This window comes from Lathyrus oleraceus, chromosome 6 (assembly GCF_024323335.1).
Source record: "Lathyrus oleraceus cultivar Zhongwan6 chromosome 6, CAAS_Psat_ZW6_1.0, whole genome shotgun sequence".
Lineage (NCBI taxonomy): Eukaryota > Viridiplantae > Streptophyta > Magnoliopsida > Fabales > Fabaceae > Lathyrus > Lathyrus oleraceus.
This window is the reverse complement of record NC_066584.1, coordinates 513,403,964-513,419,563: the sequence shown is the minus strand read 5'-3', so window position 1 is coordinate 513,419,563 and position 15,600 is coordinate 513,403,964. Positions and strand designations below refer to the sequence as shown.

The window sequence follows — 15,600 nt, the reverse complement described above, 5'->3', positions numbered from 1 at the left end:
TATAAGTGTTCGAATCTTTCAACAAAAAGATTATACAATGAAATCACCCATTTGTATGGTTGTTTTGTTTAATAGAGTTCATTCTATATATACATTCTTTCTTTGAAAGTTTATATATATATATATATATATATATATATATATATATATATATATTGTTTCAATACGTGATTCAATATGGTGAATAAAATAATAAGAAGTTAACTCTGTATATATCTTCATTTTTATTGATCATTGGATTATCTTGATCTTTTCATAAAAGAACTTTTGTAATTTGTTTTTGCATCAGGAAATTTCACATCATTTAAGCTTATAATAGGTCTTTTCACTTCATTTATACCCATGATACATGATTTATGATCTATCAAAATAATTTTACATCAATTGGCCCATTAGCTCAGTTGGTTAGAGCGTCGTGCTAATAACGCGAAGGTCACAGGTTCGAGACCTGCATGGGCCAAATTATTTTTTATTTAAAAGAAAATGTTAAATAATAACAAACGTTAATTACGTGAAATAAAATCTTTCAAAAGGCCCGTCTAGCTCAGTTGGTAGAGCGCAAGGCTCTTAACCTTGTGGTCGTGGGTTCGAGCCCCACGGTGGGCGTTTTATTTTAAATAGTAAATAGTTTGAATTAATATCCCGAATTTGAATTAATAGTCATTAAAATTTGGAGATCCTGTAGGAAAAAATTGCAAACCTTGCTGGATGAATGTAACTGAAATTGGTTCTTTGCTAGGAAAAAATTGCAAAGACGACATGACATAAATATTCCTATTATCATTTTGTAAATATTCACATCGATAAAATTTGTAAGATAAACTTCAAAAACATACTTGAAGTACCTTACAATTTTTCTATTTTCATTCATTGATATGCTATAATATCATATACTTCATAATATTGAGACTTCTGCCTAAAAACAAAAAATAAATTCAATAAAAGATATGTTAATAGTAAAATATAGCAAATATTTGATTAAAGAAAAGAGAATGGTGAGGAGTTTTGAGAATTATATATTGCTTCGGACTATTTTGATTTTTATATTAATAAAAGAGAGAAGGTGTACAGAGATTAAGGCAGAGTGATAGATGTTGGGGTTTGTTGAAAATATAGATGTTGATGTTCTTTATGATGAAGTATGATTGTCGGTGAAGACAATGAAAATTTATGTATTATTTTTAATTAAGGTGAAGATTGTCGGAGTTGGTTGAAAATATACATGTTGAAGAAGTCCTACATCGCTTAGTTTTGTGAAGGAAGAGGGAGTCCAAGACTATATATAGAATTCAAGTTCTTCATTCCAATATGCATCAGTCAAATGCATTTTAGCTTGATTATTTTTCTCTTTTTTCTCTATGCTCTACTTTGTTTTTTTCTAACAACTGGTATAAGAGCTTTTGATTTGATCCAGGGATAAGTGTTTTTAGTATGCTTTGTGGTTGCAGTTTTATCTGATCTTCCATATCAGATTAGAAGGATAATGTTGTCTGCAGTCACAAATTCCGCTGTGTTGGGCTAAAGAAAATTGATGGAATTTTTTTTTGACTCGTGAAAAGTTCAAGTCAAAGATGTGTTGATAAAATCAAGATTACACAAGATGCAATATTATGTCGGTGGTTGAAGAACTTCCAGTCAACAAGGAAGTTGCACCATAATATTTCAACCAAAATTTTGACATGTGAAAATTCTTGAAGTGGTTTAGCTTCAAGTGAAGTATATTCTTCTTTAGGTGGAATATGATAGTTTTAAAAACTATGATTGTCGGTGAAGGCAATGTGGAATTATTGGAGTGATTAAACTTAAAGTGAAATTTATTCTTCATAATAAAGTATATGATTGACGGTGATGATAATATGAAACTCTTGAAGTGGTTTATCTTCAAGTGAAATATATTTTTCATGAGAGCATAATAGTTTCTAAAACTATGATTGTCGGTGAAGACAATGTGAAAATTCTTGAAGTGGGTAGCTTCAAGTGACTATAATTTTTATGGTGGAGTATGATTGTCGGCGAAGATAATGAAAGTTTATGTATTATTTTCAATCAAGGTGAATATTATTGGGGTTGGATGAAAATATATGTTGTGAAAAACGATGCTGGAATTACAAAGTATAATTGGTTTCTTGATCGGTAAGAAACCCGCAAGGGTTGAAAAGAAGAAAAACAATAAGAACATAATGAAATTGGTTATAAACTGATATTCTTTACTTTCTCTTTGAAACAAGATTACAAGTGTTACAGAATAGAAAATAACCTCTCTCACCCTAATTAGGATTTACATTATTCAACAATGAGAGACTAGTATGCTATTTATAAGAAAACTAACATACTAAACTAATGAGCTTTTACACACAGACCCATTACACAAGCTAACTTAGAGAACAAGCTAACTTAAATAATTAGGCATAACAAACAGGCCCAACTCGACATGCTAACAATCCTAACATACTTCGACTACAACATGTGAGCATACTTCAACGACATGGTAAGGTCCTTCTGAATTGTCGAACCAAAAAGCTATCATTCGACTATACTAGAGTTCGATCCAATATCTCACAAATCTCCACCTTAGAACAAACTCTGTAACATCACAAGAACAAACTAGCTTTCTTCATGCAACTTTATCAACTGCATACAGTGGAAAAACTTATAACTTAGTAATATATTGGTGATCATATCAGAAGCCTTGTGATATGTCAAAACCTTCAGCACTTGGACTTCTCCACGCTTGATTACCCCTATGACGAGATGCAACCTCACATTGATGTGCCTTGTTCGCTCATGATAGGCTGGATTCTTCGACAAGTGTATAACACTTTGACTATCACATTTAACAGTGATAACTCTACCTTGAAGTTTTAGTTCCTTATCAAAACCTTCAAGCCATAATGCTTCTTTCACAACTTTAGTGAGGGCGATATATTCCGCTTCAGTAGTTGATAAGGAAACAACCTTCTAAAATGTTGCTTTCTAACCGATTGATATGTCAAACATAGTGAACACATATTCAGAAATAGATTTTCTGGAATCCATACAACCTGCATAATGAGAGTCGGCATACCCTTAGATTTATGTTTTACTATTTTCACCATATGATCCACCACAAATCAGGACTCTATTCAGAGACCCGTTTATGTACCTTAGAATCCACTTTAATGCTTGCTAGTGAGCCTTTCTAGGATTCATCATGTACCTACTTACAAGACTTACTACATATGCTATGTCGGGTCTAGTACATACCATAACATACATCAAAGAACTTGCTATGTTAGAATATGGAATGCTATTCATATAAGCTATTTTGATCTCATTATTAGGACACTGATCTGTACTTAGCTTGAGTTGAGGATTTTTCGGAGTCACAACAGGCTTTGAATTCGACATACCAAACTTGTCGAGAATCTTCCGTAGGTATGTCTCTTGAGATAAGAATAGTTTTGACTACTTTCTGTCTCTTCAGATGTCAATCCCAAGAATCCTGGATGCTGCTCCCAGATCCTTCATATCGAACTCCTTATTGAGTTTAGCCTTCACCTTCATTACATCCTCAATATTGTTGCTTGCTGTGAGAATATCATCCACATAAAGCAACAAAATAAAAAATGAATTTCCAGGTCAAAATCTGAAGTAAACACAGTGGTCGAACTGACATCTAATGAAACCTATGTGTGTCATGAACTTATCGAATCTCATATTCCACTATCGGGAGATTTTTCCAGTCCATATAAATATTTATTCAACTTGCACACATAATCTTACTTACCCTTGAAATTACACTTACAATTGACTAACCTGGCTCCAACAGGTTTCTTGATCAGCTCCTAAGTGTGGTTATCATGAAGAGACTTCATCTCATCATCCACGGCCTTGAGCCATTCTGTCTTATTTTGACTCCTCACAACTTCCATATAGTCTCTAGGTTCTTCATCTAGAACCTGACTTATAGAGATTAAGGCATAAGCCATGAGATCTGCATACCCAAGTCTTTGAGGTGGCTTGATGACTCTTCTCGGCCTATCTTTTGCCAACAGGTAGTCATCGATAGTTTCCTCATCTTCCTTAGTATCTTCAGCATCTTTTGATTTTTCTTCAACTTGATTTAGGATACACAATTCAACATCGACATGATCCACCTGAACATGAATCTCTTATTGTTCCATCTCTTCTTTAGATATATGTGTGCACTTCAACTAACGTCATTAGTTTTTTTGAAAGCCATCTCAGCTTCATTGAAAACTACATCTCAACTGGTGATACACCTCCTATGACTTGGCTCTAGGCACCATAACCTATAGTCTTTGACTCATTCAGGGTATCCCATGAACATGAATCTTAGAGCTCTAGGTCCGACCTTGTCCTGCCTAATGTGAGCATAGGTTATGCATCCAAATACTATAAGTTTTTCGAGATCTGGTGGATGTCCCGAAAAAATTTCTTCAGGTGTCTTCATATCTAACACAGTCGAAGGACATTTGTTTATCAAATATGTTGTTATCAAAATAGGCTCTGCCCAAAACACCTTCTTTAACCCCAACACTAGCCAACATGCATTTAACTCTTTCTAAAATGGTTTGATTAAACCTTTCAGCTAAAACATTTTGTTAGGGAGTACCTGCAGTGGTTATGTGCCTTGCAATACCAGAGGCTGCATAAAAATTGTCGAACGCCTCATTGAAAAATTCAAGGTCATTGTCAGTTCTCAACCTCTTGACCTTCTTGCCAGTCTAATTTTCGACCAGAGTCTTCCAACTTTTGAAGTTCTCAAAAGTTTCATTCTTAGTATTTTGGATGAATACCCATAACTTTCCTGGAATAATCATCAACTATGGTTAGAATATACATTGCTCCTGAATGTGATGAACACCTTGCAGGCCCCTAGAGATCAACATGGATGTAATAAGGGATCCATGTGTTATTTGTTTGCTTTTATTGAACTTCACTCTGCAAGCTTTTCTAAGTACATAAGATTCACAAAACTTCAGCTTTTCGACTTTGTCTCTACCAAATTGGATTTTGTTTCCCCAATTCGACTAGACCCCTTTCACTGACATGGCCTAAACTCATGTGCCAAATTTTTGTCTTCGATAAAGGTTATGTCGATGCAACATCTGTAGAACCACTGACAACTTCAGCCTCAAGGATATACACACCTTGATTCTTTACGCCTCTTAAGACTTCCTCCGACCCCTTTATGACTTTTAGAATACTTTTATCTCCTTAGAAAACATATCCTTTCTTGTTGAATTGACTAAGAGAAATCAAATTTCTCTTCAAATCAGGTACATACCTGACTTCAGTCAACAACCTTATTGACTCATTATAGAGCTTGAATCTTAGAGATCCAACACTTGTAATCTTGCAAGCTTTATTGTTTCCAAGCAATACATATCCACCATCTTGACCACATAGTTCCTCGATCAAGTCTTTGTTTAGAGTCATGTGCCAAGTGTAACCTGAATCCATAATCCACTCTTTACTTGAGTCGCTGCTTGAAACCATAAGAACATGAGACAAGTCAAAACAATTTTGAACAATGGTTGTGTTGCCATTATCTACCTCCATGATCTTTCAGACATTCAAGGCATAATTTTCTTGTATGACCTTCCTTCTTACAGTGATAACATCGAATACTAGATGCATCACCACTATAAGACTTTTGCTGAGTGATCAGAAAAATAGCAAGTGTACTATTTTGCATGTTATAGAAATAAAGGGCAAATTCCTCGAATGTCGATCTCAAGGACTACAAGTTAATATTGAGTTCAATTCATCGTTCAATTAAACAAAAATTATAATTGGGGTTTTTTAATTCAAAATTATAAAAATAAAAGCAAATGAAAATAATAATAAAAAAATAAGGGTTTTCAAGGTATGAGGAACAATGCCAGGGAAGGTGTATGATCTATCCCTGTAACAACTCTGAGTCACTGTTACATCAACAAATATCAATTACTATTAGTTCTCAAGGGTATTTTCTCCCAAGTCCTTGGTGAGAAAACCTTTAATCATTCTACCCTAATTTCTATGTCTATAGGCAATTAGGGTGAAGTTAAGCTTTATTATATCAAGAATGCCCTGACTCATACAGGGTATCCCTAGTCCTATGCGATATCTAATGCAGAGTAATATAATGAAAACCTTATCAATGGCGGTCCAACCTTATTGATAACTATACAACAATCTCGATTGGTCCGAAAGAGAAAGCATTAAACACATCAGAAGATTACCGTAAAAACAATATTATAAATGCAATCATAAACTCATAGTCATTACAATTCTAAATCAGGGACACCCCCTAACATTGGGGGGTTTAGCTACTCATATTGTTCAAAACAAATTCAAGATAAAAAATACACATTACAAGTAATTGGATGACTTGGATCTTCAATCGCTTCGGCTCATGAAAACCTTCTGTTATATAAATTCCTTGATCTCTGTAATCCTTGATCGTCTGACAATTATGTGTTCGCCTCGTTGCAAGATGATCTTTTCTCTTGTAGAAACTCTGCTAATATAGTGAAAATCCCTTGGCAGAAGGTGGAAATCTCCAAAACGTCCCTGCAGCTTAAGCCCAGTGAAAAAGCCCGAAAACAGGAAAATTAGCGTTTTGGGCTGACACTAGTCATGTCAGGCTTACACGGGCGACCGTATCAGGCCACTGTCTTGGGCATTACTTCTTCTTTCTTGGCCTTCCTCCTGACACGACCCATGTCAAGTGACACGGGTGACCGTGTCAGGCCTCATGAACTGTGAAATCTTCTTTTTTCGACCGCCAGAACTTTCCACTTTCTCACATTGAGTCCGTTGGATCTTCTCCGTGGACATGGAGGGCATAAACACGAAAACCAAAGCGTAAAATCACGAAAACACAAAATAAATCTGACAATTAATAAAATTGCTTAAATAACTTACGGGAATGAGAATTAACTTTAAAGGTACCATTATGCATACACAGCGTCGCAAAATCCTTGGTTTCTTGTCGGATAAGCAACGAAAATATAATGAAAATGGTGACCAATCATAACCACAAACTTAGCTCATTGCTTGTCCTCAAGTAATGTCCTATACGACACAGTGTGTCACTTCCCAAAATTTGTATTCTTACCATGATACTGCTGAGATCTTTCGTCAAAGCCTTCACTCTCTCTTTTATAGTTCATGCTTTTCCTAATGAGTTTTCTGCCGCACTTCCACATCGAGGTACCGCTTCACCTGTCAACTTATATCACACTCTCACTAAGTCTCTCGGGGTTAAAGTGTTTTCACTCACAATTCAGAATATGCAATATCAACTCATAAGTTTGAATAATTTTTCCTTTCATATCAACTACACACAACACACATTTTTTGAGGTCTTTCGGGTTGTAACGGGGCTTGGGTTATGGTGTGGTAAATACAAACAAAAGGGGAAACAAGTGGTTTTGGGTTCAGAGCCAATGTCATTATTCTTTTCACTATGTTTGTTCATTTTACTTCTTTTCTTTTCCAATTACCCAGTTTTTTTATCTTCTTTTTTTTTCAACTGAGTGCTCTTCCTTCAGTGAGTGCTTCTTTCGAACCATCGACTATATTTCATTTTCTCATTTTTCGATGTTCATTTTTCTTCTTCTTAATTTTTTTCGCACTCACCTTGGTTTTTTATACTTATGGGGTTTATGAAGAAGGATAGCGATCCAAAACGCAACGGAATTTTAAAAAAAATCTCCTTTAGTGATCCTTACGAATGGGCATGATCAGTGATAAAATCGTTACCTTTTGTGACGATTGAAACCTTTGATGCAGATCTACGGAGCGATCACACGTTGAATGGTGACACCGCCTCTACTCAGTCCACACGAACGGCTTCCTTCAATCTCAGTGCTAGCTACTACGAATGAAGGATTTGAGTGAGAGAGAGAGAGAGAGAGAGAGAGAGAGAGAGAGAGAGAGAGAGAGACGAAATTACAACTGCACAAATGCTTCAGCACAAGGGTTCTATTTATAAAACCACTTGTGTGGGCTGTAAGCTACAAACTCACTTAAGTGTATGTGGCCCATATCTTATGATATACCAAAATCACTTAAGCACATGGTACCTTACCATATTTCGTATTCTACTTAAGTGCACCGTACCTTACGATGTTCTACAATTTACTTAAGTGCATTGTACGTTACGGTGTTCCTTATTTACTTTATCTCTCATCAATCCGTCATTTTGTGTGTGACTCTGTAGGTTCTCGCGATATTGGTAATTATATTAAATCACGTATTTAACATAATAAACAGTGAGCGGTATCTAGAAACACATCACTTCTACCCAAGACACGAAAATGTCATGTGATCTGACAAATTCTTTTGTGATAATACTGATGTGTATAATTACCCTTTTGCCCTTATATCTATATTGAATACAAGACATAGATTGTGTCATCCTTGTCCAATTCAATATTGGGCCCGTAGACATTTATCCTGTTACGCAGGATAGGCAAATTCCATATAGGTCACTCATGTCCCTCAACATGCTTCGTGGAGTACCCATCAACTGTTTTTATGGTCATCCAGTTACGGACAATGTTTGATCAGCAATAAGGCACTCGACTCTACATCTAGGATACATAGTAGTTTCAGGTCAAAGAGTGGTATACACCATTATCACCATGAGAATAACTTATGACACTTAGCATAACATTCTATATAGTATTCTCAGAGCGGGTCAATCCAGTATAAATATTACTCTCAATATTCATACTTATGTTTAAGACTTGATAACTCCTTATCCATGATCCATGAGATGTGATCATTAGTCTATATATATAATAGTCTTAAGGATTTAATATTATCCCACTTCATAATAAATCTCGACTACGGATACTTTAAGAATAGTATTCTTATGTTTAATGGGATCTCATGATTAAGTCACACTTGATACATTAAACGGACTACCTATTCTAGGGACTTTATTAAACAAACATAATAAAGAAAAAACCTTTTATTATTAATAAATAATTCGATACGAGTACCAAAAGTATCGGCCTTTAGGGCTTACACCAACATTTTACCCCAAATTTAGAATTTAACACAACTTAATGACATCACATTGACTCTGAACAGGGTAAGGAAGTGTTTTGGGCTGCATGTTACATTTATATGGTTAGACAAACAAAGAGTACAATCTCAAATGGGTTAACAAAGGATAACATTAATGGAGTGGCTATAAAGGTTCAGGGCTATAATCAAACAACATGCCTCAGTGTGTGTATACATGCAGTGAAATTCCCAGAGATCCTACACAAAGTCAGAGTGATAAAGACATACCTGAATATCGCTCATGATGACAAATGTGTTTGGCTTTTTATGCACTCACCATGTTAGGTAAAGTTTGACAACATCCACAATACTTCGAGTATGGTGCGGCTTCTTACTCAACTCGGAATGCACAAGGAACCTACGTTGGTTGAGCTTTAGAAGTTGCGTCCGATCTTTTCTTCAGCAGTATCAACTTTCTCAGAAGATCCTTCACAACTAGTAATAATAAGTGGAGTGATCATTTCATCCACTACCGCTATTGATCATTACCTCATCCAACTATAATACCAAGAACCTGAAATACATGCAGCACATGATACCCGACAGTAAAATAAACCAAATGTGAACGGTAAAAATTGGGAACTAATCAAATAAAACATAAAACAAAACAAAAATAAAGGCAAAAATCATAGGAAAACCTTTCCCACACTTGAACTAAACATTGACCTCAATGTTTTAGAACATGATAGAAGGAGGGTGACTCACAATGCCCTACTGAGGGGGGCTGGGGCGAAAAGTACAACATGCCCACACGAAATTGAAATTTTCCAAACAAATTTCAAATCTGCAGGCATGACACGGGCCGTGTCAGTTGACACGGGAGACCGTATCAGGTCACTGTCTCTTCTTTTGGTTGGGCGTGGCCTTCAGTATTCTTGACACGGGCCGTGTCAGTTGATACGGGTGGCCGTGTCAGGCTGCTGTTATGCTCATTTTTCGAACTTTTTCCATGTGAGTACCTTCTCCCTTTTATGCAAGGAACTGTGCAAACCTAAAATAACAAACAAACACAAACAATAATTAGAAATAGTAACGCGTGGGTTGCCTCCCACGAAGCACTTCGTTTAACATCGCATGGCTTGACGGCTCATTCCCCTTGTTATGGGGGGTACTTCAGCCTCCAAACCTTGTTGCACCTCTTGTCCAAAACTAGGAAGTTGTCTCTTTCATTAGTATGGATTCCTTTGTGCCACAAGTCCTTTTTAACCTTCATTTTATTACCTTGTTTTCATTTTTTTTCTTTCTCTTGGTTTTTGGAATGGAGATGGGAGTCTTTCCATTCAGGGTGGCTAATGGAAGTGGTGAGAGTCTAGAGGGCCTTCCTGTATCTTTCTTTGATATTGGTATGTTACTTTGCCTTCTCGCCTCTGTCCTGATTAAGCCTACTTGATAGTGAGATTTGGTATCTTCCTCTAGCTCATGGTCTTCAATATCATTCAATGTTATCTCTTTATTATGAACTTTCAAGGTTAATGTGCCCTGATCCATGTCGAGATTGCATCGACTTGTCTGCATGAAGGGTCGGCCTAGAATGATGGGTGCCTCATCATCTTCAGGTATGTCTAGGATTACAAAATCAACAGGAAAACTTAAGTCCTCTATTGTTACCAATACGTCTTCTGTTATACCATATGCATCCTTTCTTGAGTGATTCGCAAACTTCAGATTGGTCTTTGTATCACTGACATTTTTAATACCCAACCTGTGATAGATTAATAATGGCATCAGACTCACACTCGCTCCAGAATCTATTAGTGCCTTTTTGAAGGTTCTTTCTTTAATCGTGTATGGTATTATTACCGTTCCCGGATCCTTTTTGTATTTTAGGAATTTTCTGCCCCAGTGAGTTTGCACTATACTTTTCCTTTCAGGCTACCGGTTCTTCTGTTGTTGGTTTCTTTTCGGCCATTACCTCTTCCATGAATTTCTTGTACATGAGCATTCTTTCGAGTGCTTCAAACAAAGACATATGACCCTCGACCTTTTTAAACATTGTCACGAATTTCTCCAAGTCTGACTCGCTTGGTTCCTTCTTTATCACTCCCTAAGGGTGGGGCAACTTAATCACTAGTTTAGTCTCCCTTGTAATTTCCTCTTCAGTCGGCTCGCCCGGTGATATAACTTTTTTCTTTTTAGCGGCCTTTTTCTTTTTCGTCGTGACAGTACTAATATTCTCTTGATTTATCGAATTTTGAACTATTTCACTTGGTAAGGAACTTGGTGTTCGAGAACTTGTTAGTTGTTGTGCTATCTGACCCAACTGAACTTCAAGATTCTTTAGAGAGGCGGTGGTGTTTTTCTGATTGTTTCTAGTCTCTTCTTTGAATTTCCTATTTTGAGCGGCCATGTTTTCAATGGCAATCTCCCAGTCTACTTTCCTTGGAGCTTGTTGTTGCTGCTGTTGATATTGAGTCTGATATTGACCTTGACCCTGTTTTGGAACATTCTCTTTCTGATCTTTCCAGGAGAAGTTTGGATGATTCTTCCAACCTGGATTGTAAATGTTGGAATATAGGTTATTCTACTTTAAGAATTTTATCTCTTCAATTTATTGAGGAGTTGCAAAGCAATACACAGTGTGGTGGGGTCCATTATAGATTTCACAAGTGATGGTCTGAGCAGGTTGAATTTGAGCTACCTGTTGAGTACCTATATTCATCGCTTTCAATTTCTTCTCTACTTCAGCAACGATTGTATCTTCCAAACGGATTTTATTTGCTTCTACTTTCAAGTCAATGACTCCTTCAGGTTTGCTTGTACACCTATCATATAATTCAAGATGCTCATTTGCGGCTATCGCTTCAATGATCCTTTTAATACTGGCGGCTGTTGAGAAATTTGTTGAGCCACCGGCTGCTGTATCAATTAAATGTTTTATCTTTATTTTCAGCCCATTGACAAACATCTGCATTTGTTCAGTCTGATCCATATTATGAATTGGGCACGCTGCCAGGAACCTTTTGAATCTTTTGTAGGTATCTCCCAAAGACTCACTATCTTTCTGTTTGAAGTTCAAGATTTCATACCTTTTTCTTAGAAATACCGATGCTGGAAAATACTCATCGAAGAAAGTTGTTTCCATCTCTTCCCATGATGTAATACTACCAGCTGGAAGAGAGTAGAACTACTCTTCCGCCTCTTCAGATAAAGTGAACGAGAACATTCTTAACCTCTTTGCTCCATCACTATGACCATCAATTTTCAAAGTAGTACTCATGGTCAGGAATGTTTGCAGGTGCTTGTTGGCATCTTCATTAACCTTTCCGGTGAAAGATTTTCTCTCAAGTTGATTGATTGTGCTAGGATGCAGTTGAAAGTTCGTCACATTCATCGGTTGGTTGACAATGGTCAATCTACCGTCTGGTGCATTTGCCCCTCCATAGTCACCTAGGAGTCTTTCTTGAGGTGGACGCGGTGGAACTGGAGGAATTTCAGCCATAGTTTATTTTTCTAAATCTGAGTGATCAGAGGGAACTTCTTCTTTGGAATCCAATCTAGCGTTTCTACGTCTCCGGTGAAGGGTTCTCTCGATTTCCGTGTCAAAAAGAAATTCTGCCGAGGGCTCTCCTCGCATACATAGATTAATGAATGAAAATATATAAATGACAGTAAAACAATTTTATTGCAGATCAACGAAATTTCAATTGAACTTAAAATTAAACTTTATATTCTGGCAGTTCCTGGCAACGGCGCCAAAAACTTGATCGGGAAAATAGCAAGTGTACTATTTTGCCTGTTATAGTGTTAAAGGGCAAATTCCCCGAATGTCGATCTCAAGGACTGCAAGTTAATATTGAGTTCAATTAAACAAAAATTATAATTGGGGTTTTTTAATTCAAAATTATAAAAATAAAGGCAAATGAAAATAATATTAAAAAATAAGGGTTTGTAAGGTATGAGGAACAATGTCAGGGAAGGTGTATGATTTATGCCTGTAAAAACTCTGAGTCACTATTGCATCAACAAATATCAATTACTACCAGTTCTCAAGGGTATTTTCTCCCAATTCGTTGGTGAGAAAACCTTTAATCATTCTACCCTAATTTCTATGTCCATAGGCAATTAGGGTGAAGTTAAGCTTTATTATATCAAGAATGCTCTGATTCATATAGGTTATCCCTAGTCCCAGGCGATATCTACTGCAAAGTAATCTAATGAAAACTTTATCAATGGCGGTCCAACCTTATTGATAACCATACAACAATCTCGATTGGTCCGAAAGAGAAAGCATTAAACACACCAAAACATTACCGTAAAAACAATATTATAAATGCAATCATAAACTCATAGTCATTACAATTCTAAATCAGGGACACCCCCTAGCATTGAGGGGTTTAACTACTCATATTGTTCAAAACAAATTCAAGATAAAAAAATACATATTACAAGTAATTGTATGACTTGGATCTTCAATCGCTTTCGCTCATGAAAACCTTCCGCTATCTGGAATCCTTGATCTTTGTAATCCTTGATCTATGTAATCCTTGATCGTTTGACAATTATGTGTTCGCCTCATTCTAAGATGATCTTTTCTCTTGTAGAAACTCTCCTAATATAGTGAAAATCCCTTGGCAGAAGGTGGAAATCTCCAAAACATCCCTGCAGCTTAAGCCCGATGAAAAAGCCCAAAATTTGGAAAATTAGCATTTTGGGTTGACGCTGGCCGTGTCAGGCTGACACGGGCGGCCGTGTCAGGCTGACACGGGCGGCCGTGTCAGGCCACTGTCTTGGGCATTACTTCTTCTTTCTTGGCCTTCCTCCTGACACGGCCCATGTCAGGTGAAACATGTGGCCGTGTCAGGCATCCTGAACTGTGAAATCTTCTTTTTTCGACCGCCAGAACTTTCCACGTTCTCGCATTGAGTCCGTTGGATCTTATATGTGGACCTGGAGGGCATAAGCACGAAAACCAAAGTGTAAAATCACGAAGAAAAAAATAAAACTGACAATTAATAAAATTGTTTAAATAACTTACGGGAATGAGAATTAACTTTAAAGGTACCATAATGCATACACAGTGTCTCAAAATCCTTGGTTTCTTGTCGGATAAGCAACTAAAATATAGTGAAAATGGTGACCGATCGCTGAGTTTTACCCTTCTTCTTGTAGAACTTGCCATCTCTCTTTGTGAATTTCACCTTAACCGACAAACCTTCACCAGTTGAAGATGGCCTGTGCTCCTTTCGTTCGTTCAAATCCTTAAAGTACAAGGTTGGTTGAACTTCTTCAAATGTCAGAGATTCTCTTTCATACAAGAGAGTTTCTTTGAAGTGGGCATGTGTTCTGGGCAAAGCACACAACAGTAACATCGCTTGATCTTCATCCTCGATTTTTACATTGATATTTTCAAGATCAAGAATCAACTTATTAAGTATATCCAATTGCTCAGCAAGAACTTTGTCTTCACTCATCTTAAATGAATACAGAGCTTGCTTCAGGTATAGGCGATTGACCAATGATTTGGTCATGTACAAAATTTATAGTTTCTCCCAAAGATCCGATGCTGTCGTCTCCTTCGAAACATGTAGAAGAACTTTATCACCAAGGCTCAATAAGATGGTGTTATGGGCTTTCTCTGCCATAGTCATTTTTTCTTTATCCTTTAACGCAACGCCCATGGTTGTATCTCCCTTCAACGCTTCTAAACAATCATGTTGAACCAGTAGGGATTTCATCTTCAAGTGCCACAGATCGAAATCCTTCACTCTGGTGAACTTTTCAAAATCTCATACTTTGTTGACGACATCTTCTCCATGCTCACCGTACCAATTTGATGTGAAAAACGATGCTGAAATTACAAAGTATAATTGGTTTCTTGATCGGTAAGAATCCCACAAGGGTCAAAAAGAAGAAAAACAATAAGAACACAATGAAATTAGTTATAAACTATTATTCTTTACTTTCTCTTTAAAACAAGATTACAAAATAGAAAATAACCTCTCTCACCCTAATTAGGATTTGCATTATTCAATGGTGAGAGACTAGTATGCTATTTATAAAAAAACTAACATACTAAACTAATGGCCTTTTACACACATACCCATTACACAAGCTAACTTAAACAATTGGTCGTAATAACAAGCCCAATTAGACATGCTAACAATCATAACATACTTCGACTACAACATACGAACAAACTTCGACGACATGCTAAGGTCCTGTCGAATTGTCGAACCAAGAAGCTACCCTTCAATCATATTAGAGTTCAATCCAATATCTCACAATATACATGTGAATACTCTTTATGGTGGAGTATGATTGTCTCTGAAGACAGTGAAAACTTATGTATTATTTTCAATCAAGGTGGAGATTGTTGGGGTTGGTTGAAAATATACAAGTTGATATTCTTTATGGTGGATTATGATTGTCGGTGAAGACAATGAAAGCTTATGTATTATTTTCAATCAAGGTGGAGATTGTTGGGGTTGATTGAAAATATACATATTGAAGAAGTCTCACATCATTTAGTTTTGTGAAGAGAGGGAGTCAAATGCTATATATAGGATTCAAGTTCTTCATTCTAAGATGCAC

The 15,600-nt window shown here is 36.5% G+C and overlaps 2 non-coding genes across 2 annotated transcripts; both read left to right on the top strand.

Annotated features, from left to right (window-relative positions):
- The first annotated feature begins 386 nt into the window (after positions 1-386).
- TRNAI-AAU (transfer RNA isoleucine (anticodon AAU)) lies at positions 387-460 on the top strand. The gene has a single exon. It is a non-coding gene; the product is annotated as a tRNA-Ile (tRNA).
- Positions 461-533: 73 nt separating this feature from the next.
- TRNAK-CUU (transfer RNA lysine (anticodon CUU)) lies at positions 534-606 on the top strand. Its single transcript has one exon. It is a non-coding gene; the product is annotated as a tRNA-Lys (tRNA).
- The last annotated feature ends 14,994 nt before the right edge of the window (positions 607-15,600 follow it).